Source organism: Schistocerca piceifrons, chromosome X (assembly GCF_021461385.2).
Source record: "Schistocerca piceifrons isolate TAMUIC-IGC-003096 chromosome X, iqSchPice1.1, whole genome shotgun sequence".
Classification (NCBI taxonomy): domain Eukaryota; kingdom Metazoa; phylum Arthropoda; class Insecta; order Orthoptera; family Acrididae; genus Schistocerca; species Schistocerca piceifrons.
Window position 1 is genome coordinate 260,988,338 of NC_060149.1, and position 25,274 is coordinate 261,013,611.

The window sequence follows — 25,274 nt, forward strand, 5'->3', positions numbered from 1 at the left end:
GTATCCCACCGCTGTCCCGGGCATCTCCAGACACGCCTTTGCTAGTCATCGGGGCTCAATTCGAAGCGGGACTCGGCACTAAGGAAATTCTACTTTTTTTTTTTTTGTCATCAGTCTACTGACTGGTTTGACGCGGCCCGCCACGAATTCCTTTCCTGTGCTAACCTCTTCATCTCAGAGTAGCACTTGCAACCTACATCCTCAATTATTTGCTTGACGTATTCCAATCCCTGTCTTCCTCTACAGTTTTTGCCCTCTACAGCTCCCTCTAGTACCATGGAAGCCATTCCCTCATGTCTTAGCAGATGTCCTATCATCCTGTCCCTTCTCCTTATCAGTGTTTTCCACATATTCCTTTTCTCTCCGATTCTACGTAGAACCTCCTCATTCCTTACCTTATTAGTGCACCTAATTTTCAACATTCATCTATAGCACCACGTCTCAAATGCTTCGATTCTCTTCTGTTCCGGTTTTCCCACAGTCCATGTTTCACTACCATGCAATGCTGTACTCCAGACGCACATCCTTAGAAATTTCTTCCTCAAATTAAGGCCGGTATTTGATATTAGTAGACTTCTCTTGGCCAGAAATGCCTTTTTTGCCATAGCGAATCTACTTTTGATGTTCTCCTTGCTCCGTCCGTCATTGGTTATTTTACTGCCTAGGTAGCAGAATTCCTTAACTTCATTGACTTCGTGACCATCAATCCTGATGTTAAGTTTCTCGCTGTTCTCATTTCTACTACTTCTCATTACCTTCTTCTTTCTCCGATTTACTCTCAAACCATACTGTGTACTCATTAGACTGTTCATTCCGTTCAGCATATCATTTAATTCTTCTTCACTTTCACTCAGGATAGCAATGTCATCAGCGAATCGTATCATTGATATCCTTTCACCTTGTATTTTAATTCCACTCCTGAACCTTTCTTTTATTTCCATCATTGCTTCCTCGATGTACAGATTGGAGAGTAGGGGCGAAAGGCTACAGCCTTGTCTTACACCCTTCTTAATACGAGCACTTCGTTCTTGATCGTCCACTCTTATTATTCCCTCTTGGTTGTTGTACATATTGTATATGACCCGTCTCTCCCTATAGCTTACCCCTACTTTTTTCAGAATCTCGAACAGCTTGCACCATTTTATATTCTCGAACGCTTTTTCCAGGTCGACAAATCCTATGAAAGTGTCTTGATTTTTCTTTAGCCTTGCTTCCATTATTAGCCGTAACGTCAGAATTGCCTCTCTCGTCCCTTTACTTTTCCTAAAGCCAAACTGATCGTCACCTAGCGCATTCTCAATTTTCTTTTCCATTCTTCTGTATATTATTCTTGTAAGCAGCTTCAATGCATGAGCTGTTAAGCTGATTGTGCGATAATTCTCGCACTTGTCAGCTCTTGCCGTCTTCGGAATTGTGTGGATGATGCTTTTCCGAAAGTCAGATGGTATATCGCCGGACTCATATATTCTACACACCAACGTGAATAGTCGTTTTGTTGCCACTTCCCCCAATGATTTTAGAAATTCTGATGGAATGTTATCTATCCCTTCTGCCTTATTTGACCGTAAGTCCTCCAAAGCTCTTTTAAACTCCGATTCTAATACTGGATCCCCAATCTCTTCTAAATCGACTCCTGTTTCTTCTTCTATCACATCAGACAAATCTTCACGCTCATAGAGGCTTTCAATGTATTCTTTTCACCTATCTGCTCTCTCCTCTGCATTTAACAGTGAAATTCCCGTTGCACTCTTAATGTTACCACCGTTGCTTTTAATGTCACCAAAGGTTGTTTTGACTTTCCTGTATGCTGAGTCTGTCCTTCCGACAATCATATCTTTTTCGATGTCTTCACATTTTTCCTGCAGCCATTTCGTCTTAGCTTCCCTGCACTTCCTGTTTATTTCATTCCTCAGCGAATTGTATTTCTGTATTCCTGATTTTCCCGGAACATGTTTGTACTTCCTCCTTTCATCAATCAACTGAAGTATTTCTTCTGTTACCCATGGTTTCTTCGCAGCTACCTTCTTTGTACCTATGTTTTCCTTCCCAACTTCTGTGATGGCCCTTTTTAGAGATGTCCATTCCTCTTCAACTGTACTGCCTACCGCGCTATTCCTTATTGCTGTATCTATAGCGTTAGAGAACTTCCAACGTATCTCGTCATTCCTTAGTACTTCCCTATCCCACTTCTTTGCGTATTGATTCTTCCTGACTAATGTCTTGAACTTCAGCCTACTCTTCATCACTACTATATTGTGACCTGTCTATATCTGTTCCTGGGTACGCCTTACAATCCAGTATCTGATTTCGGAATCTCTGTCTGACCATGATGTAATCTAATTGAAATCTTGCCGTATCTCCCGGCCTTTTCCAAGTATACCTCCTCCTCTTGTGATTCTTGAACAGGGTATTCGCTATTACTAGCTGAAACTTGTTACAGAACTCAATTAGTCTTTCTCCTCTTTCATTCCTAGTCCCAAGCCCATATTCTCCTGTAACCTTTTCTTCTACTCCTTCCCCTACAACTGCATTCCAGTCGCCCATGACTATTAGATTTCCGTCACCCTTTACATACTGCATTACCCTTTCAATATCCTCATACACTTTCTCTATCTGTTCATCTTCAGCTTGCGACGTCGGCATGTATACCTGAACTACCGTTGTCAGTGTTGGTCTGCTGTCGATTCTGATTAGAACAACCCGGTCACTGAACTGTTCACAGTAACACACTCTCTGCCCTACCTTCCTATTCATAACGAATCCTACACCTGTTATACCATTTTCTGCTGCTATTGATATTACCCGATACTCATCTGACCAGAAATCCTTGTCTTCCTTCCACTTCACTTCACTGACCCCTACTATATCTAGATTGAGCCTTTGCATTTCCCTTTTCAGATTTTCTAGTTTCCCTACCACGTTCAAGCTTCTGACATTCCACGCCCCGACTCTTAGAACGTTATCCTTTCGTTGATTATTCAATCTTTTTCTCATGGTAACCTCCCCCTTGGCAGTCCCCTCCCGGAGATCCGAATGGGGGACTATTCCGAAATCTTTTGCCAATGGAGACATCATCATGACACTTCTTCAATTACAGGCCACATGTCCTGTGGATACACGTTACGTGTCTTTAATGCAGTGGTTTCCATTGCCTTCTGCATCCTCATGTCGTTGATAATTGCTGGCTCTTCCGCCTTTAGGGGCAATTTCCCACCCCTAGGACAATAGAGTGCCCTGAACCTCTATCCGCTCCTCCGCTCTCTTTGACAAGGCCGTTGGCAGAATGAGGCTGACTTCTTATGAATGAAATTCCAGTCCGAATGTGCCCGATACCACTGCAAATGGGCTTGTTGGTGTACAGGGGTCTACAGTAGAGGCACAATGAACGCCGTGAGCTCAGCCCCCTTAATGGTCCTTGTGGTCACTAAAACACCAGTTGTATGTAGGATCGATGATGGTGATAAATCCAGGGCTCTGGGTGCCTCTCTGACGACTCCTCGGTCCTCACGTTTTGCCGTCTCACTACGTCGACTGTTCCCGTCTTGACGCTGTGTTCAGCCTTCGTTCACCCATCCCTACCAACATCGTCGAATGGTGCCATCGCCCCTATTTACTCGTAAATGTTGACCGGTTCGCCTATTACTCCAACCGGCTTCTTTGAGCCCAACTACACGTCCACTCCCAAATGCTGATATCAGCGTATATTGTTCACACTCCTGTCTGCGAGGCATAGTAACTGTCTGAGTACACGCAATGAAATTCGTAAATTCTTTACGCCCTGGTGTATGTCCCCTGTGTACTATCATTGGCAGCTGCGCCGTCAAATTGCGCTGCAGCATCACATCTTTATCCGTGGGCCGCCAAAGTTTACAATTTTGTATTTTCCTTCGATACCTGTATGAATATAAATCTGTGACGAATTTGCATAACTCCTTCGCGGTGCGTCGTTTTTTCTTGCTTTAGAGTGTAAATATTCTAAAACACAAAAGCTCATACTGTGTTGATCGAATTCCAAACAGAATTCTGAAAAATTGTTCTAACCCAGTAAATAATGTCGTTACTTGTATATTAAAGCATCAGTAATATAGGGAATTTTTCCAGAAATATTAAAATACTCAGTTGTTAAATATCTTTATAAGAAAGATTACAAGAAAGACTTGTATAAGTATCGTGCAGTTTGATTTCTGATGTCATTTTACAAAATATTCGAAAAAGCAATATACTGAAGAGTAGTCTCAAATGTAAGTAGAAACAATTAACTTTGCACAAGACAGTTTCATTTCCAGAGGGGTTTCTCGATTGAGAATGCTATTTATATATTCGCTCAGCAAATATTACGAGACTTACCCAATAAAATAACACCATGTGGTATTTCTTTATCTTTCCAAGCTGTTTGCTTGTGTAGATCATGTTACACTTTGAGAAAAACTTAAGTGTCATGGAACTGATGGCGTTGCTCACAACTGATTTCAATCGTACTTAACAAAAACAACGAAAAAAGTTGTGCTGAATAGTTCCATCAGTGTACTTCTTGCAGACAATACTATTGTTATAATAAATCCCACTAGAGAGAAAGCAACAGAAAATATTTTTAATAATGTTTTTCATGAATTATTGAGTGTTCCTCTGAAAATGTACTCTCTCTTAATTTTGAAAGAAATAAGCGCTACGTTCAGTTATGTACATCAAACAGTTACACCATCAAATGATGCAGCAAAAGAACAGGAGTCAGTAAACGAGTTAGAATGCTCCAAATTTTTGGCATACATGTTGATGAAGACTTTAACTGGAGAAACTATGTTCCTGAGCAGCTCAAACAATTAAGGTCAGTTACTTTTGTTCTTCCTATAATACTTAGTCCTAAAACCAACGAAGCAAGCTCCTGACATATTTTGCATGTTTCCACTCAATAATGTCTTATGGTATAATTTTCTGGATTTACTAGTAAGCGAGAAAGAAAATACTGATTGCAAAAAACCGAAGGGTAAGAAAAATATGTGGTGTTCACCCACAGTCGTCAAGTAGGCACCCCTTCAAGGAGTGAGGCATTTCAACTGCACAATATGCACTAACAGAAAAAAATCGCAACACCAAAAAATAACTAATCTAGAATAAAGGAATTTCGGCAATACTTTTGAGTAGGTATCGTATTTAAGTGCTTAACATCGCAAGATCCCAGATAAATCCAAGCACAAGATAACCCATTGCAAATGTGAAATGTTGGTACATTAATCACCGAGGTAAGCTGCGCGGGGTAGCTGCGCGGTCTTGGGCGTCCTGTCACGGTTTGCGCGGCTCCTCCCGTAGGAGGTTCGAGTTCTCCCTCCGGCATGGGTGTGTGTGTTGTCATTAGCGTAAGTTAGTTTAAGTTAGATTAAGTAGTAGTGTGTAAGCCTAGGGACCGATACCTCAGCAGTTTGGTCCCATAGGACCTTACCACAAATTTCCAAAAAAATAACCGAGGCAACCGTCAGAATGTTGAATGCAAGCATGCAAACATGCATGCATTGTGTTGTACAGGTGCCGGATGTCGGTTTGTGGGATGGAGCTTCATGCCTGTTGTAATTGGTCGCTCAATACTGGAACGGTTATTGCTATTTGTGAACGACGCTAGAATTGTCAGATAAATAAATGTCGTGTGGCTAGGGCCTCCCCTCGGGTAGACCGTTCGATGATGTCCCGTATGTGCTCGATTGGAGACAGATCTGGTGACTGAGCAGGCGAAGACAACATGTCGACACTCTGTAGAGCATGTTGGATAACAATAGCGGTATGTGAGCGAGCGATGTACTGTTGGAATACACCCTGTGGAATGCTGCTCGTGAATGGCAGCACAACGGGTCGAATCACTAGACTGACGTACAAATTTGCAGTCAGGATGTGTGGGATAACCACGAGAGTGCCCCTGCTGTTATGCGAAACGGCACCCCAGACCATAGCTCCGGAACTGTCCCTGAAGTAACCGATCTATAATAGCTCGTTGTGTCACAGTGGTGCCAATAGCTGCACAAATTGCAGTTGCAGATGCAGTGCAATGCGCCAGAGCCATAGGCCGAATACGATGCTCTTCCCTCTCGGTACCGTCTGGAGCCCGGTCTCCTTGCGGCCGTTCATTCTCGTGACCACCGCTGCCAACAGTCATGTACAGTGGCTGCATACCTGCCAAGTTTTTCTGCAGTATCGCAGAAAGAACATACAGCTTCTTGTAGCCCAATTACACGAGCTTCTTCAAACCCAGTAGGTATCGACAATGGCGTCTTTGTCACCTCAAAAGTATTCTTGGCTGATATCAACTCACCACGCCCAATCTTAAAGGTAACTAAGGCTCACGACCATTACAGTGTGTATTTAAAGTACACCTCATCTGCATATTCATAGTGGCGGTATTAGCGCCACCTGTACGCGAGTGGCGCGACGTTTGAACACACCTTGTCTTTCATCTTGGTGTTGCAATTTATTTTCACTCGGTGTATATATTCGCTAACGAAATTCGTCATAAATAATCCATCACAATTTGAGAAGACTAATGTTGCCCAGACATACAACGGTGGATGAAAGAATGATACTTTTTACCCATTATTAAAACTGTCAGTGCCCGAGAAAGGAGTCCGACAAGCAGCATTAAAAGCTTTTTTTATCTTTTTCCCAATACCATAAAATGTCTGACAGGTAGCGAAGCAAGTTTCAAATCTAATCCAAACTTATTTCTCCTGGACAGCTCGTTCCATTCCGTGGACGAATTTTTAATTAAAATTGGTAGCCTGTAAAAAACTAGTATTTGAGGGTTGAGTAACACTTAGGCGGTTTTTTGTTCTACTGATTTTTTTTAATTGCGTGAACTAGTTTTAAAATTAAAAAAAAGATCAGTAGAACAAAAAACCGCTTAAGTGTTATTCAACCCTCAATATGGAAACGTTATATCAAGAAGCGACGGAAGAATCCATAAACAACCTAGTTTTTAATTCTAGGGACATGATTAGGCTAGCAAATGTACCGCGCAAAAGAATTAAAGCATCACTTTTTATAACTCTCTCAGTTTCCCCCAGCGCGACGAGTAAGTTTAAACTTTGGCTTAAAGTTGCCTATTACCTTCCTCTGTAACGGTGTAAGCACCCTGCAACGTCACCCTTGGGCAAGTTGACGGTTCAAACACACAAAAAAAAGCCAAACCAGGTCTTAGAAGTTCGTGTGATATGTAATACGGGTCAATAATGTCACATTGGCACCAAATTTCACCATAATTCTTATCAGCGCCGAAGCCGTGGACGTGTCGTACGATGGGAAGGTAGGTCATCACACAATCTAACGTAACAGTTGCGACACTTAGCCTTGATTTTGTTGCCTACAGCGGCAGCAGCGCCCCAAGCGGCCGATAGGTTGAACTGTGAGTTCGGCGCGATCGTGAAAGCGAATAGTGATTATTTATTTTGCTTTATACAATGGTTTTTACCATGGGGAGCGTGTGTAGCGCAATAAATTGCAGCAACAACAGAAAGAAGACACCACAGCAGTCTTTTTTTAGGTTTCCTAAGGATCCTGAGAGGTATATACCGTTATGTTACTAAACTGTATCGTCAGGATTCACTTGCAAACTATATGTGTATAAATGATGAATGTTTCGTTTTAGGAGCAGAAAATGGCTAGTTAATAGCAGACGAGAAGACCTTATGAAGAAAGACCCAGTTTACCTGTACAATAATAGTAGATTTTGTCCGCTACATTTCGAACAAAACCAGTTTATGAACGCAGACAATAACAAACTCGTTTGGAATGCAGTACCCACACTGACATTCCAAATAAGCCACCTCAACTGACGATGAGGAGGAAACTGCCACAAAGATTCGACAGTCAATCTGAAGCTGTAAAACAGTCCTATGACACAGAAGCAGTCAGTTCAACTCTCCTTGTATCAGTGCCACATTCGTGTGAACATCAACACAGACCTACTTTGGCGATGAAGTGGTTAGGTTAAGTGCAGCTGTTCGTGTCTTAAAAAAGCGTGTGAAGTGTCGGAATGTGCAGATCGAGCGAAACTATTACGGGACAAGGAAAGTGCCTACAGACAGATTGTTTGAAAATAATTCAAATATTTGGTTTTTCGTGAAATGTAATGTAATCAGCTCATTGTAATGTTTTCAGCATATTTCTCCCACTATTTGGCAGTTGCTTGTCCCACTTAGAGTAATATAGAGATGAAGGTCGTACTTGTAGCAACAGGCGGCAATGACACACACAGTAGGCGTACAGAACGATAAATGAGCTGTCGATCGCTTTAGCATGTAGAGGTACATGTCTGTGCTTCTCACATGTGAATCTGTGTGTTTATATTCTTTTGATATCAACGTGGTAAGCTGCAATTCTGTCCAATGTCACAAGTGTTTCTTCACGAATGTGTTGTAGCTTGCCACTCTATTCATGGTTTTTGTCCATACTTGCGCTTATTTTAGTATCGCTTTTAGAAACATATATGCCTTCTGATACTACACAAACTCTTAGAGGTAAGAAAATAACTCGAATAATTCGGAAATTACGTAGGAAATGGATGCAAACAAACATTATGCTTACGACGCGTTTGACGTTTACCTAACCTGCAACTTGGAGCGCTAGTGTCGCTCCATCTGTCAAACAACACCATTTAAGCAGTGAGTGTCGCGACTGTTATGTTAGAGTGTGCGCCGTATTCTGCCTGTTTACATATCTCTGTATTTAAATACGCATGCCTATACCAGTTTCTTTGGCGCTTCAGTGTATTTTCCTCCTCGACCTTTAAGAAAACCGCGTGATATCAATGCTTAGTATTACCGTTCTGAAATACTTGGTGGTGGTGTCAAGAGAAAGAGCAAGTGTTGACACCTTTCTGTGTGAAATGCCACTGAGCACGAACGTGACATCGCAGGGTGCAACTTTTTATATACCATTACAGAGGAAGATCGCAGACATGTTTGAGCGAAATTTCAGACTTCTGCGTCCCAATGCGGGAAAGAGCGGGGGTTTCAAATTAGAGACCCTTCAACTTTTTTGCGTAGTGTAATAGGCCGCCCGCTGTGACCGGGCGGTTCTAGGCGCTTCAGTCCGGAATCACGCGGCTACTACGGTCGCAGGTTCGAATCCTACCTCGGGCATGCATGTATGTGATGTCCTTAGGTTAGTTAGGTTTAAATAGTTCTAAGGGACTGATGACATCAGATATTCAGTCCCATAGTGTTCAGAGCCATTTGAACCATTTCGTAGTGTAATACTGTATACTCATTAACGTTAATACTTATCATGTGTACATATCATTTAAGCTGACTTATGCCACATTTGAGTTGAAAAATCGTTGGAATTGTATATGGAACATGTAACTAACGATCAAACTAATATAACTAATGCAATATTACGAAAGTTTGTTATTAATTACATTACCTTACATTTATATTCGTTTTCACGTTTCTGGTACTTACTGATAGATGTCGCACTGGCTGCTGACAGGAAATGGACTTTCACAATTTAAACTGGAATACACTGTAAAAACAAATCTTGTGAAACCACTGCAAAACTGACTACGGTATAATAATAATTTAAATACAATTATATCTTATCTTCTCTTTTTATATGTTGGTAAACCAATATAATGCCCATAAACAAAAAGCAATTAATTTCTGGAGCCTGTCTCATCACTTAAATAACCAGGAATGTGAAATATTACGAGAATATGATATCATGAATACGGATGATAGATATAAGCAGTAAACGTCGTTTCATATCATCTGGTGTATTCGGGATCTCCTTGTCAATAATGTCTTTTAGTGAATTGATTTCGCACATCTTCTAGGCGTAATTCATTAATGGTGTGCTTTCGGATGTTCGGTAAAAATTTTGTTGTCAGTTATATTCACAGTATTTCTATCATCAACCCATTCGCCTTACTCAGGTACTGTGAGATCTGTTTTTATGCATGCTCGCTGCTGGGACTCCAGCCACAACCGAGTTGGAAATTTGTGGCATGATCTTATGGGACCAAACTGCTGAAGTCATCGGTCCCTAAGCTTACACACTACTTAATCGAACTTAAACCAACTTACGCTAAGACAACACACAAACCCATGCCCGAATGAGGACTCGAACCGCCGACGGGGGGAGCCGCACGAACCGTGACAAGACGCCTCTGACTGCGAGGTCCGAGTAGGACTCCTGGCACCCATTACGCTCTTTGATGCTCCTTTGTTTAACAGAAACTGCTCTGTTATTCTGCGAAACATCCATTCTCAAACTATTTTCCAGCTTTGGTGGATGTCACGGCTGGCGAGATCTTTCGAAAGATTCCGCAATTATGCTGTCCGAGAGATTTGATATTTGTACTACAGTACTGATCTGTCATATTTGATTTCACGATAACAACTCTAAGACAAAAAGACAAGACACCACGAAGGAATTATCCGAATGGTACGGAAATCGGTAGGTGTAATGTACACGAAAAGAGGAACAAATGGTTACAATTTCAGAAAAGATGGATGATTTATTCAAGAGGAAGAGCTTTACAAATTGAACATCTACATCTACATAGCTACTCTGGAAGTCGCACTTAAGTGCCTGGTAGAGGGTTCCTCGAACCACCTTCACAATAATTCTCTGTTATTCCAGTCTCGAACAGCGCGCGGAAAAAAACTAACACTCATATCTTTCCGTGCTAGCTCTGATTCCCCTTATTTTATTGCGATGATCGTTCCTCCTCATGTAGGTCGGTGTCAACAAAATATTTTTCGCATTCGGTGGAAAAAGTTGGTGATTGAAATTCTGCGAGAAGATCCCACTGCAACGAGAAATGCCTTCATTTTAATGATGTCCACTCCAAATCCTGTTATCATGTTCGTGACACTCTCTCCCCTGTTTCTCGATAATGCAAAATGTACCGCCCTTCTTTGAACCTTTTCGATGTACTCCGTTAATCCTATCTGGTAAGACTCCCACACCGAGCAGCAGTATTCTAAAAGAGGACGGACAAGCGTAGTGTAGGAAGTCTCTGCATTAGATCTGTTGCATCTCCTAAGTGTTCTACCAATAAAACGTATTCTTTGGTTCGCCTCCCCCACAGCATTTTCTGAGTGTTCTTTAGAATTTAAGTTGTTCCTAATTGTAATTCCTAGGTATTTAGTTGAATTTACGGCCTTTAGATTTGACTGATTTATCGTGTAACAGTACTTTAACGGATTCCTTCTAGCATTCATGTGGATGACCTCACACTTTTCTTTACTTGGTATCAATTGCTAATTATTGCATCATAGAGATATGTAAATCGTTTTGCAATTGGTCTTGATCTTTTAATGACTTTACTAGACGATAAACGACAGCATAATTTGCAAACAACCTAAGACGGCTGCTCAGATTGTCTCCTAAATCGTTTATATAGATAAGAAACGACAGAGTGCCTGTAACACCACCTTGTGGAACACCAGAAAACACTTGTGTTTTAGTCGATGACTTTCCGTCAATTACTACGAACTCTGACCTCTCTGACAGGAAATCACGAATCCAGTCGCATGTTCCATAAGCACGCAATTTGATTACAAGCCGCTTGTGAGGTACGGTGTCAAAAGCCTTCTGGAAATCTAGAAGTACGGGATCAGTATGAAATCATTTGTCGATAGCACTCAACACTTCGTGTGAGTAAAGAGCTAGTTGTGTTTCACAAGAACGATGTTTTCTAAATCCGTGATGACTATGTGTCAATAGACCGTTCTCTTCGAGGTTATTCGTAATGTTCGAAAACAATATATGCTCAAAAATCCTGCTGCATATCGACGTTAATGATGTGGGCATGTAATTTAGTGGATTACTCCTATTGCCTTTCCTGAATATTGCTGTGACCTGTGAAACTTTCCAGTCTTTGTGTACGGATAAGTAGTCGAGCGAGTGCTTGTATATGATTGTTAATTATGGAGCTATTGCATCAGCCTACTCTGAATGGAACCTAATTGGTATTCAGTTTGGTCAGGAAGACTTGCTTTTATTAAGTGATTTAAGCTGCTTCACTACTCAGAGGATATCTACTTATAAGTTATTCTTATTGGTAACTATTCTTGATTCAGATTCTGGATTATTTACTTCGTCTTCTTTGGTGAAGTAATCTCAGAAGGCTGTGTTTAGTAACTCTACTTTAGCAACACTGTTAATTTCAATGGCACAGAGAAGGCATTAATTGTGTCGTGCCGTTGGCATACGTTACAGACGACAGGTCTCCCTTGGATTTGCCAGGTTTCGAAGCAGAGTTTCGAGCATCTTGCATTGAAGTCCGGGATAAATTTCGAGCCAGTCTTGGGAGTTTTGTGTTAATTTGAATTAGGCATACTTTTTTTCGTTGTCTCTGAAACGTTGTTGTGACCTGTTTTGTGTACCAAGGAGAATCATCCCCGTCATTTGTTAACTTATTTGGTATAAATCTCCCTATTGCTGTCGATACTGTTTCTTTGAATTCAAGACACATCTGCCATACACTTATAGTGTTAATTTGGAAGGAGTGGATATCGTCTCTCAGGAAGGTGTCAAGATAATTTTTATCGGTTTTTTTGAATGGACATATTTTTCGATTATTTTTTATGGATTTGGGAGTTACTGTATTCAGTCTCGCTACGACAACCCAATGGTCACTAATCCCTGTATCCACTTTGATGCTCGTTATTAGCTCAGGATTATTTGTTGCTAAGAGATCAAGGGTCTTTTCATAACCATTTACTATTCGAGACGGCTCATGAACTAATTGTTCGAAATAATATTCAGAGAATGCGTTTAGCATAATTTCGGATGATGTTTTATGCGTATCTCCGGATTTAAAAATGTATTTTCGTCAACATACCAAGGCTAAGTTGAAGTCACCACAACAATTGTTGTATGAGTCGGATACGTGATTGAAATTAGGATCAAGTTTACTTTGAACCTTTTTGCAATTGTAACATCTGAATTGGGAGGTCGGTAAAAGGATCCAATTACTATTTTATTCAGGTTGCCAAGAATGACCCCTATCCATACCAACTCAACTATCTACTTTAATTTCGCTACAAGACAGACTCTTCCTAACAGCAACAAACACACCACCATCAGCTGTCTTTAGCCTCTCCTTTCTGAACATCATTAGGTCCTTCGCAAAAATTTTGGCTGAACCTATCTCTGGTTTCAACCAGCTTCCAATGCCTACAACTATTTGAGCATCAGACCTTTCTATTAGCTTTTGGAGCTCTGGGACTTCCCCAACACAGCTACGAAAATGTACAACTGTTACACCGATGGCTCCTAGAGCTATGTTCTTCCTGTGTTGGACTTGCATCCTTTGAGACTGAAGCTGTTTTTGTCTTTTCGCTAGATCTTCTAACCTAAAAAACCACCCAGTTAGCACCACACAGCCCCCTCTATCTGTGCGGCCGCCTCGTGCGTGCAAGGGACTCCTATTAGTGGAACCGGGAACCCCACCATCCTATGGCGCATGTCGAGGAATCTGCAGCCTACACGGTCGCAGAACTGTCTGAGCCTGTGATTCATACCCTTCACTCGACGCTGTACCAGAGGTCCGCAATCGCTCCTGTCGACTATACTGCAAATGGTGAGCTCTGATTTCATCCCACAAACAAGACTGGCAGCCTTTACCACTTCTGATAGCCACTCAAAACCAGAGAGAATCTCTTCCGAACCGAGCGAGGTGGCGCAGTGGTTAAACACTGGACTCGCATTCGGGAGGACGATGGTTCAATCCCGCGTCCGGCCATCCTGATTTAGGTTTTCCGTGATTTCCCTAAATCGCTCCAGGCAAATGCCGGGATGGTTCCTTTCAAATGGCACGGCCGATTTCCTTCCCCGTCCTTCCCTAACCCGATGAGACCGATGACCTCGCTGTCTGGTCTCCTTACCCAAAACAACCCAACCCAGTCTCTTCCGATCCAATGCGACACACGCCACTGGCACCAACATAAGCCACCATCTACAGTTGCCTTCACCCTGTTCCATGTCTGGAATGACTCCACCCGGTACGCCCACAGATTGCACACTGGCTTTCTTCCCCTACCTGGCACCCATGTCCCTAAGGGGCCCCATAACACGGCTAACGCTGGACGTTGGAGCTCCCAGCTAGCAATAAACCTACCCTCTGTGATTGCCCGGATGTTGCAGGCTGATAGGTTTCCTCTGAAACACAAGCGACTGCGTCTGGCTGCGCGACATTGTCAGCCCCAAATAGCACCTAAAATCGGTTTGTCAGACTAACAGATGAGGCCTTACATTCAACCCCCTGGCAAGTCTTTCGCAGCAAGCCACGCACCAAGGTGACCTCTCACAAGTCAATAATGCGTTGGTCCACGCTAGACCTATTGCAAGCATTTATTCGGCTTGGAATTGATTGATAGAGTTGTTGAATGTCCTCCTGAGGGATACTGTATCGAGGTTTTCCAGTTGATGCGTTAGATTGCGAAAAACCCAAACTAACTCAAGGGCCCTGCCCATAATGCTCCAAACGTTCTCCACTGGGGAAAGATCTGCCGCCCTTGCAGGCCGAGACAGGGTTTGACAAGCGTGAAGGCAAGCAGTAGAAACTCTGGCCGTGTGCGCGCTGGCATTACTTTCTGAAATGTAAGGATAGAATGGATTGCCACGAAGGGCAACAAAACTGAGCGTAGAATATGGTCGACGTGAGGCTGTGCTATAAGGGTGCAGCAGATGACGACCAAAGGGGTTCTGCTATGAAAAGAAATAGCACCCATACGATCATTCCTGATTGTCACGCCGTATGGCAGGAGGCAGTCAGGTTGGTATTCCACCATTGTCTTCAGACACGTCTTCGCTGGTAATTAGGACACAGTTAGAAGGCCGGCCGCGGTGGTCTAGCGGTTCTGGCGCTGCAGTCCGGAACCGCGGGACTGCTACGGTCGCAGGTTCGAATCCTGCCTCGGGCATGGGTGTGTGTGATGTCCTTAGGTTTGTTAGGTTTAAGTAGTTCTAAGTTCTAGGGGACTTATGACCTAAGATGTTGAGTCCCATAGTGCTCAGAGCCATTTGAACCATTTGAACAGTTAGAAGTGGGACTCATCGCTGAAGACAATTCTACTCCAGTCATTGAGACTCCACAGCGAATGTGCCCGGCACTACTGCAAATGGGCTTGTTTGTGTATAGAGGTGGATGGTAGGCGGTGTATGGGCGTCTTGAGCTCTGCCCCTTCTCTCCGAGCGCCCTATTAATGTTCCTTGTGGTCGCTGAAATATCAGTTGCACGTCGGATCGATGATAATGATGAATCCAGGGATCAGAGCGCCTCTCTGAAGACTCCCCAGTCCTCACGTTTTGTCGTCTCACTAGGTCGACCATTTCGTTTTTGATGATGTGTTCGCCGGCCTGTGTGGCCGTCGGTTCTAGGCGCTTCAGTCTGGAACCGCGAGACCGCTACGGTCGCAGGTTCGAATCCTGCCTCGGGCATGGATGTGTGTGATGTCCTTAGGTTAGTTAGGTTTAATTAGTTCTAAGTTCTAGGCGACTGATGACCGCAGAAGTTAAGTCGCATAGTTGGGGTTGGGTTGTTTGGGGGAAGAGACCAAACGGCGAGGTCATCGGTCTCATCGGTTTAGGGAAGGACGGAGCGGGAAGTCGGCCGTGCCCTTTCAAACGAACCTTCCCGGCCTGGAGTGATTTAGGGAAATCACGGAACACCGAAATCAGGATGGCCGGACGCGGGATTGAACCGTCGTCCTCCCGAATGCGAGTCCAGTGTTTAGCCACTGCGCCACCTCGTTCGGTAAGTCGCATAGTGCTCAGAGACATTTGAACCATTTTTTATGATGTGTTCGGCCATGGTTCATCCATATCCGCCAACAACCATCCAAATTCAAACGTCGATCGATTCGCCGTTCACTGCTACTTTTTTCTCTGAGCCTAACTACACGTTCTCTCTCAAATGCTGATATCGGCGTACACTGTTCATGCGCCTGTCTGCTATGCATAGTTACTGTCCAACAGCGTACACGGAATGCAGTTCGCAAAGACCTGATGCCCTGATATCAACATGTTCACTGTTTATTATTCTTCCCATCTGCACGGTGAAACTGTGCTGCAGCATCACACATTCATCCATCGGCCACCAAAGTTTGTAGTGTTGTATTTTCCGTCAGTACCCTCATGAATATAAATTTGTGACTAATTTGCGTTACTCCTTCATGGTGCTCCATTTTTCTTTTTGTCCTAGCGTGTATTTTGTCGTAATGCACTTCCATTTCACTAGAAGCAGCAGAATAGGTTCGTTGTGAACACATATCACTTCAAAATCTATGACAGGATAACAAAAATAATTTTGCAAGCTCTCAGGAGAATGCCACAGTCCTGGACTACAAATAAAAGCTTCCCGATCTTTCAAATGACATTGCCTTCAGGGAGACTGACGAGGAGATAACGAATAAAACTGAGAGGAATGTAATGACTATTCTCAGTGCGTCTGGCTAGCCACATAAAGTCATTTATGCGAATAGAATATAAGCAACTCTGCCACTGTATCTTCCTAAGGTATAAAAGAAAAGTATTCCTCTAAGACTCATAGTTAGTAATGGCGGCGCACCTGCATAGCAGCTGACAAAATACCTAAAGCTCATTACCAGCGAATATGTGGGGAAGAGCGAACACGAAATTCGCAACTCTGCTCGATTTATACACCACTTAACACCAATGTGTCTCCCGGATAACATATTGTGATCATTCATAATGTGATCTTCCTCTTTACGAGACTCCCACTTTCAAAATCCTTGGAACTTATCGCGAAAAATTTCGATTGTTTTACTAAACTTTTTAGTCACATTCTCGCGGCACCTTACTTCCTGTTCAACGGGAAGTATCATGCATTCTTAAACACAATGGCGTGGCGATGGGTAGTGTGCTATCACCTATCTTAGTGAAACTATGAATGGAACACTTTGCAGTAAACGCACTAGAATCCATTTAGTTCAATGCAATGTTTTTCTGTCGATCCGTGGGTGACATGTTTGTGGGATGGCCATATGGAACGAAAAAACCTGAAGAGTTCCTGGAACATTTAAACTCCATCCATCCTACTATAAAATACACGATGCAACTTGAAAAAAGATGGCTACCTATCTTCCTTCGACGTGTTAATTAAAGAAAAAACAGACCGATCGCTAGGTCACAGTGTAAGCAGAAAATCCAAGAATCCGTGAAAGTTAACTGTTTTTTGTAACATTAATTAAACGCCCATCAGTGATTTTGAAACAACTTTCGAACAGATTTATGGTCATTTTTCAGGAAAAACTCTGTGACTCGAAAAGTTTAGCGACAAATGGGAAAACTTTCGCAAGCGGAATGTAAATTTCACCGAGGTGTTTTTGAAGGAAACAAATTAGTTAATATTAGCACGGAGATTTGAAAAGCTGATGTATGGCTCGTGTAACGAGTCGCATTTTATAAACAGAGACTCGTGAACTGCAAATGTATTTCCCATTTGTACGACCTGAAGCGAAGTATTCAAGAAAATGGACTTTTAAATCCGAATAATTACCGATGAATTTACGTAGAGGACTAATCTGAAGTCGTTGCTCCCGATGGAATTGCATTCAGTGATAAACTACTACGTCAATACTTAACGTCATGGACTGTGCGGCTGATCCCGGCGGAGGATCGAGTCCTCCCTCGGGCACGGGTGTGTGTGTTTGTACTTAGGATAATTTAGGTTAAGTAGTGTGTAAGCTTAGGGACTGATGACCTTAGCAGTTAAGTCCCATAAGATTTCACACACATTTTGAACAATGCTTAACGTGAAACTGAAAATATTGTGTAAGACAAACTATAGTGCGGGACGGTGCACAGAGTATCCGTTTCTTATTATAAGAGGGTCGTTAATGGAACCGATAATCATGACAAGAACTCAGTATAGGTTGTTCATAAGAAAAACTACGTAGTTTCATGCGCAAACAGAATTAAATTTTAGTGTAATGAATAGTAAAATGCTGAAACACCTTGTAAAGGCAATCTAATATTGAAGTACTTTGGTTACAAGAATATGCAGCCCTATATGGGTGACTGCAAACCGTCTCAAATGTTGCACGAAAGCAATAAAAATTCCTAATTTTATGACTCAAACAAAACAACAACGCGAGCAACGTAATCCACTTATTGAGAGGTGATACCTTCCGCAAGAAACATATGTGAAACACGTGTGGAAAATTCGGTGTAAGTTAAGGGAATGTACCGATCTCACCCAAATATATGCAGTGGCATGATGAACTTCAGATCAGCGTTCAAACTATAAACAGAAGCCAGCGAGCAAATGTGGCTCCTGCCTTGGTCGTGCTGTCCCTAACACAAATTCGCGCCAATGCCTCTAATTGGCTATCACAAACTCAATGAGACATACCATGTGCAGCTACTCAGAGATAATGCTGCAGCCAACAGGCGTGGCAGCGTGTCAGAAAGACAATATTCTGGAAGCAAAACCAATGGACTGGTGAGTGGCACACTTGTGCGAGTATGAAACAAGTCGGTGAGTGTAGACAGTGTAACGTGTTTAACATGGATCTACATTTCCATGCTTCTAGTTATCACTATCCACCACAATCAAATTTCGTGCCACAAGTTCTGGTTCATAGAGCTCGATCGCTGTCAGATAAGGAGAAATGCACTGAAAAAAAGAAAAAAACTTCATCATTTACGAACAGTGTTCCGAAGGAATGAATAATCAGATCGGAAAATTAAGAGAGCATCGCAGTCAAAATTGACAGAACCTGAGGTGGAGGTTAGGTTGAGACTGAGAAAGATAAAAAGATACCAAGAGCAGTTTGATCTGCTTTATGTTGGCCGCATATTCAGAAAGATCCGTAGATACTTACGAATACATGATATCCAGTGTGTTTCACTCCAGTCAACAAAGACAGAAACTCATCTTTGTAGTGTTGAAGATGTTCAAGGTCTCTGAAAGCCGAGAGTGTTTGAAAGAAACTGTTTTCATCATTATTTTCATGTCGATGCAAACATTTTTTAATCATTTTAGTAATTATAAATTGCCATCTTAAAGGATTTTTCTTGTACCAGTATTGTAAAACTTTTACTCTCTATAACCTAAAAAATGTAAAAATTACCCAAATGATAGGAACTGCTTGGAATTCATTATTATTAGTTAGTGTAGATTTGCAGTAAAATATATAGTGAATGTGTATGCATTATAATGTCTTTGACTCTTATAAAGAACTGAATTCGTCATATTCTCTAGATATTAATAATTTGTTGGATACATATATCCTCAAATTTCTTTATGCTAAATGATTTAAATCTGCTTTTTAAGTCTACTGAGATCATACAACCATTATGAGTTGAAATTTTTCAAAATTATTCAAACTTACATTGGTTCATATATTTTTTGTATATTAACATAACGAAATTCGTAGATTTTAAATCTCATACCTTGCTTCATCCTGTATCATAATTATATATATCAGTAATAGTAATCATTCAACCTCGTTTGTGTGTTAATGTTTTCTTTACAGACTTTCAGTTAAACATCTAATTTGAGCACCTTTAATTTTCGTTAACGTGATTCTATTCCATATGGACAAAATCAAGATTCAATAGTAAAAGGCATTTTTGAAAACAATTTATCGAAAACTCTTTATGAAGACATTATTTGACATAACCAGTAAAACCTGAAGCCTGAAAAAGTGTACAATAATTGAAATAAAATCATATTAAATAATTTATTCCAGTACAAAGACAAAATGAAAACTTATAGAAAATCTAGAGAACTACAAAATGAAGCAATTTCAGTAAACAATTGGAGGAAACTAAAATATTTTAGACTGAGAAAAAAATCGCACGACCAAGAAAGTATTCTGTGACATAAACTGAAGTTGGTATGGGTGTTTCTACATCTGAAAGACGATGTGCACTAAAATTTCTCGCCAGTCGCATAAGAGTGGCACTAAGGATGAAAATCAAGTTTGCTTTAAATACACGCTGTAGCGGTCGTGAGCATTACTTACCTTTGAGATTGGACATGATGAGCTGATGTTAGTCAAGAATGCCTTTAAGACGACAAAGGCGCGATTATCAACACCTTAATGAGGTTGGGCGAGGTAGTGTAATATGGCTAATGAGCTGAATGTCGTTCTGGGATATTGCAGAAAGACTTGGCAGGAATGTAGCCACTGTACATGACTGCAGGCAGTGGTGGTCAGCAGACTGTACGTTCGCAAGAAGACAGGGGTCCAGACAGCCACGTGGTGCTACCAAGAGCGAAGACCATCGTGTTCAGCATATGGTTCTGGCGCATCGTACAGCATCTGTTGTAGCAATATGAGCAGTAGTTGGCACAACAGTGATACAACGAATTGTTAAAAATCGGTTACTGCAAGGACGGTCCCGAGCCAGACGGTCTGTAGCGTCAATTCCTCTGACCCCAAACCTCCGCCATTTGCGACTTCAGTGGTGTCAAGCAAGAGCTCATTGGAGGGCAGGGTGGAAGTCTATTGTGCTTTTGATGAAAGTTGGGTCTGCCTCTGTGCCAATAATGGCCATGTGTTGGTTAGAAAGAGGCCACCTGAGGGCATGCAACCGACCTGTCTGCTTGCTAGACACACTCGACCTACACCTGAAGTTATGATTTGGGGTGCGATTTCGTATGACAGCAGGAGCAATCTCGTGGTTATCCCACAAACTCTGACTGCGAATCTGTACGTCAGTCTGGTGATTCGACCTATTGTGCTGCCATTTATGAATAGCATTCCAGAGAGATCTCCAGCAGGATAATATTCACCCACATAGAGCTGTTGCAGCCCAACATCTTCTACAGAGTGTCGACGTGTTGCCTTGGCCTATTGGCCTACTCGATCAACAGATCTGTCTCCAAACGAGAACATGTGGGACATCATTGAAAAAAAAAAAAAAAACCTCCAGCGTCATCTACAAACAGCATTTACCGTCCCTGTATCGACGGACCAAGTTGAACAGGCATGGAACTCCTTCCCACAAATTGACATCTGGCTCCTGCACAACGCAATACATGCACGTTTCAATGTTTGCATTAAACATTTTGGTGGTTACAATAGTTATTATTGTATCAGCATTTCACATTTGCAGTGGCTTATCCCGAACTTACATTTACCTGTGATCTTGCAACACTAATCACTTACATATCCTACGTAGACAAATGTATTCCAAAAATTTCATTACTCTACATGAATTATTTTTTTGTGCTGTGATTTTTCCCCCAACAATGTATCATGAATAAACTAAAATTTAGAAGTTTACAGTCTCAAGCAAAAATTAATAAGAAGATCAGTACAAAGAGGAAAAGAACTTTTTATAACATTTCATCATCTCAATAAGTGAAAAGAATAAGCGGATTAGTAAAAGATTAGAAAACTATAACTTGCAGGTAAGAAATTTTCTATAAACATAGGCTTTAGAAGTAAATTTAGGCTTAAGTAAGAAAATACTGAACACTGATTCGAAAAATTTCTGAATGATGAATGATACAAACAAACCAATCATCCTGAAATACTAATGCTAATCCTCAAGAAGAACCATCTGAAAGTAGTGCTAATATTAGCAAGGTAGAACGCTTATCTTAAATTTGAAGTTCTGGCGAGGAGAAAGAACATAATTTTAATAAATTTTGAAGGATATATCTTCACAAAATTTTATTTTTGCTAGGGTCCACAGGCTCATCATGTTATGAGATTGGAAAAATGGTCCAAGTACGCTGTATTCTGCAATATAGTATTCTAGAACACAGCATATGTGGACCATGTTCTTCCGGCTGGGGTGGCCGAGCGGTTCTAGGCGTTACAGTCTGGAACCGCGCTACCGCTACGGTCACAGGTTCGAATCCTGCCTCGGGAATGGATGTGTGTGATGTCCTTAGGTTAGTTAGGTTTAAGCAGTTCTAAGTTCTAGGGGACTGATGACCCTAGAAGTTAAGTCCCATAGTGCTCAGAGCCATTTGAACCATTTTGAACCATTTTTTTGGACCATGTGCTCATTCTGAAATCTTCATAAAAATTTATGAAAGTTATTGATATTACTCATAGTTATATAAATGAAATTATAGAACTATTTGGAGTTTTTAATGAGAACGTCTTGAGTAATTCATTTGAATAAAATTTTTTTTACCCTAACCACTGTAACTTATTTGAACATTACTCACAGTATTCCTATGAACGACATATCTGAAGGGTTAGTGGTAGAATTATTAATTAATACTTTAGTAGAAAATTTGAATTAAAGAAGAAATAGAAAAAGGAGTTAAGTATAAATTATTATAAAATATAATTTGAGATACTTAAACATAATACGAGAAAACCCATTGTGATTTACTTTGAACAAGATTAAAGTCTATTAACTACTGCTGTTTGATCAAATCAATATGAACAAAGGTAAATAATACATCTGGATGTACAAAACTATCTAATCTTTGGATTAATACACAAGGATAAATCCACTGACTTCCAAGATGGATATGAACTTTGTTAAAGGTATTTAAATGTATGCCAGACAAAAAAATAAATCTTGTGAATTGTGTGATAAATAAACAAAGAAAGTTGATAAAAATAACTTTTGATGTCGCAGATGCTAATTCTGCCTTCCAGCATCTAAGAATTTCGAAGATATGAAGAACAGAAAATCTACAAATATTACTTTTCTTCTTATGAAGAGAGAAAAGCAATATTATCAAAAAGAGAATGAAACTGATTCTTGTAATATACTTCACATTGACTTTGTTGTGCTGTATTTATATAGAGGCTTAGTTATTTTAACAAATCGTGGTATCATGTAAATATGTAGTGGGTATCCACCTAAACTTTTTTAAAAATATCTTGCATTTAGAGCAAAGTTCAGAAATTATCTACTAACCCCAATATAAACCTTAAAGTCATGATAAAATTCCATTTTGTTTATAATGATAATGTTCAACTAGTGAGTTTACCACTTTCAGTTTGAACATTTATTTGCAATCCAACACATAATGTTACATCTGTCTCTGTGTGAATAAGAGCAATATACACAAGGAACAAAAATTCCTCACTCTGATGTGAATTTGCAAATATATATCATTTTCTGATTCAGACATTTTCAATAATTCCAACATTTTGTGGTATAACAGATACCAGTTTTACTCAAATAGTCTACTTTTTTCTGTATTGCCTATTTAATTTTCCCTAAAGCATGCGCCCATATATATTAAAAGCTCATGATCGAAATGTGGTGATAGATATTGTAATGGAGGTTGATCGGTGATGTTTGAAATTCACAGTACGTTTTTATTGCCATTGCGACGTTAATCATCTATAACTACCTCATATGTACTCCAAATTATATCAATCAATGAATGGTGGAAGGTTTCTACTTCACTACATTAACTGCCCCGACTTCTACTCCGTTTATCAATTGTGGGTGAGAAGGAAGATTTCAAGTACTGCTCTGTATATGCTCAAATTTAATTTTTTTGTTTGCTCATTACGCGAAATAAGAGTTGGAGAGACTACCATGTTTCTTGTTTTGTAGTCCAATGTGCATTTCCAAAAGTTTTACATAGAAGCTCTCCAGAATTCACTGCATATTACTTGTATCATTAGATAATTCTCAGTCGCACAGTTTGCTTTCCAAATAGTTACATTTATTATTGTTCTGCATTTATTAGATGCTGTTAGATGTTCATAGATGCATGAGTGTTGAGAAGTTTTAGTGACTGCTCAGCAACTACATAACCAAATTATATCTAGTCATTTCTTCTGTTTATGCGGAGTGTGTTACATTATATTTGTGAAAAGTGAACTGTTAGTCTTTGCACCGAGAGCTGATCCCTTTCTGAATTTAGTAATTTTTTGACGATGTGTCCCCACCAGATTCTTAACGAGTGCACCACGAAGTCTATATAGACTGAAAACTGTACGTATTACATTGGCATAGTAGGGAATTTACGTGTGGTCGTCTTAGTCGTCTGATTACCATTCTAGACCAACTGCAGTGGGATGAAACTATTAGTTCTTACTGGGAGACTTTGTGAGTCATGTGCATTATTGATTGAGAAGACACCGAAAAAACTTTTTTCTTTCGCACTTTCTGCGGATTGAAATGGAAGGGGGTGGGGGAGGGGGGAAGAAAATCGAATACAGTGAGTACCCCCTCCCCATACGCCGTACTGTAGCTTGTAGTATACACGTGTTTTGAGTTAATGAAATCAAGAAATTGTAATCAATAGTTACACAAAAGCACCGAAACGGTTGAAGACAAAAGATGTTTGTAACTGACGGAGATTGGTTTCACATTCGGAAGTAGAATAAAACGGGCGAAGAAGGTTGTTGGTGACAGGTGCGGAGGCGTTTGGAAGAATATATGTTCTGAAGGAGCGGTGAATCGACTAATTTATTCAGCCGCGGCTGAAGGACAGGAGGAATTGTTTGGGCGGAAAGGAGTGCTTGCTTGTCGGCTGTGCACAGTGGTTTCTGGTTCTAATTTCCGTAATATAGTAACGTTTTCTTCGAGAATTGATGAAGAAGGTCAAAACATTGAACGTGAAAGTCTCTAGAATGTCATCTGAATAATTTGAAGCGATGCGTACCGTCCTCTCCTAGCTTTGGAGACATATCGTGTACCGTACGTACTGATAGGCAGACAACTTTAGAAAGAAGAACGATCTTGAAATGCCGCTTTTCTTTTGTCTACTGCGACATTTGCTGATACTACATAATCAGTTTCGATGACAAAACCGGCAATAAGTATCAGCGTTCCCTTTTGTAGCGCATGTATGTTGACGCTGTCGGGGTTGATCAGACCTTATGCAACGTTATACTGCGAAATTTTCTTAGTGCTATTTGCACAGCGCCCGAGAATACTTGGAAATTTGATGTGAGGGGCAGAAGCGATGTTGCGTCTATTGCACGATTGTTTGGCATGGGCAATTATAATTACTTAGTGTTAACTAGCGCAAGGAGTTTTGTAAAGTGGAAAGACCACATAAGTTAATTGCAGGGAAGGCGGACATCGGACAGATTTATTGGAAGAATTCTCAAGACTCCACCTACGAAGAAGGTAGATTACATTATCTTCGTTCGACCAATACCACTGTATTGTTCGTCAGTTTCGGATCCTTGCCATACAGAGTTGGTAGAGAAAGTGAAGAAGGCCCAAAAAAAAATCGTTTGTTAAGCTCATTTAACTCCAATGACGGATGCTACAGGAGACATCGTGCATCACGGAACGATTTGCTGTTAAAATTACGAGAATGTACGTTAATAGATGAGGCAAACAACATATTGCTTCTTTCTATG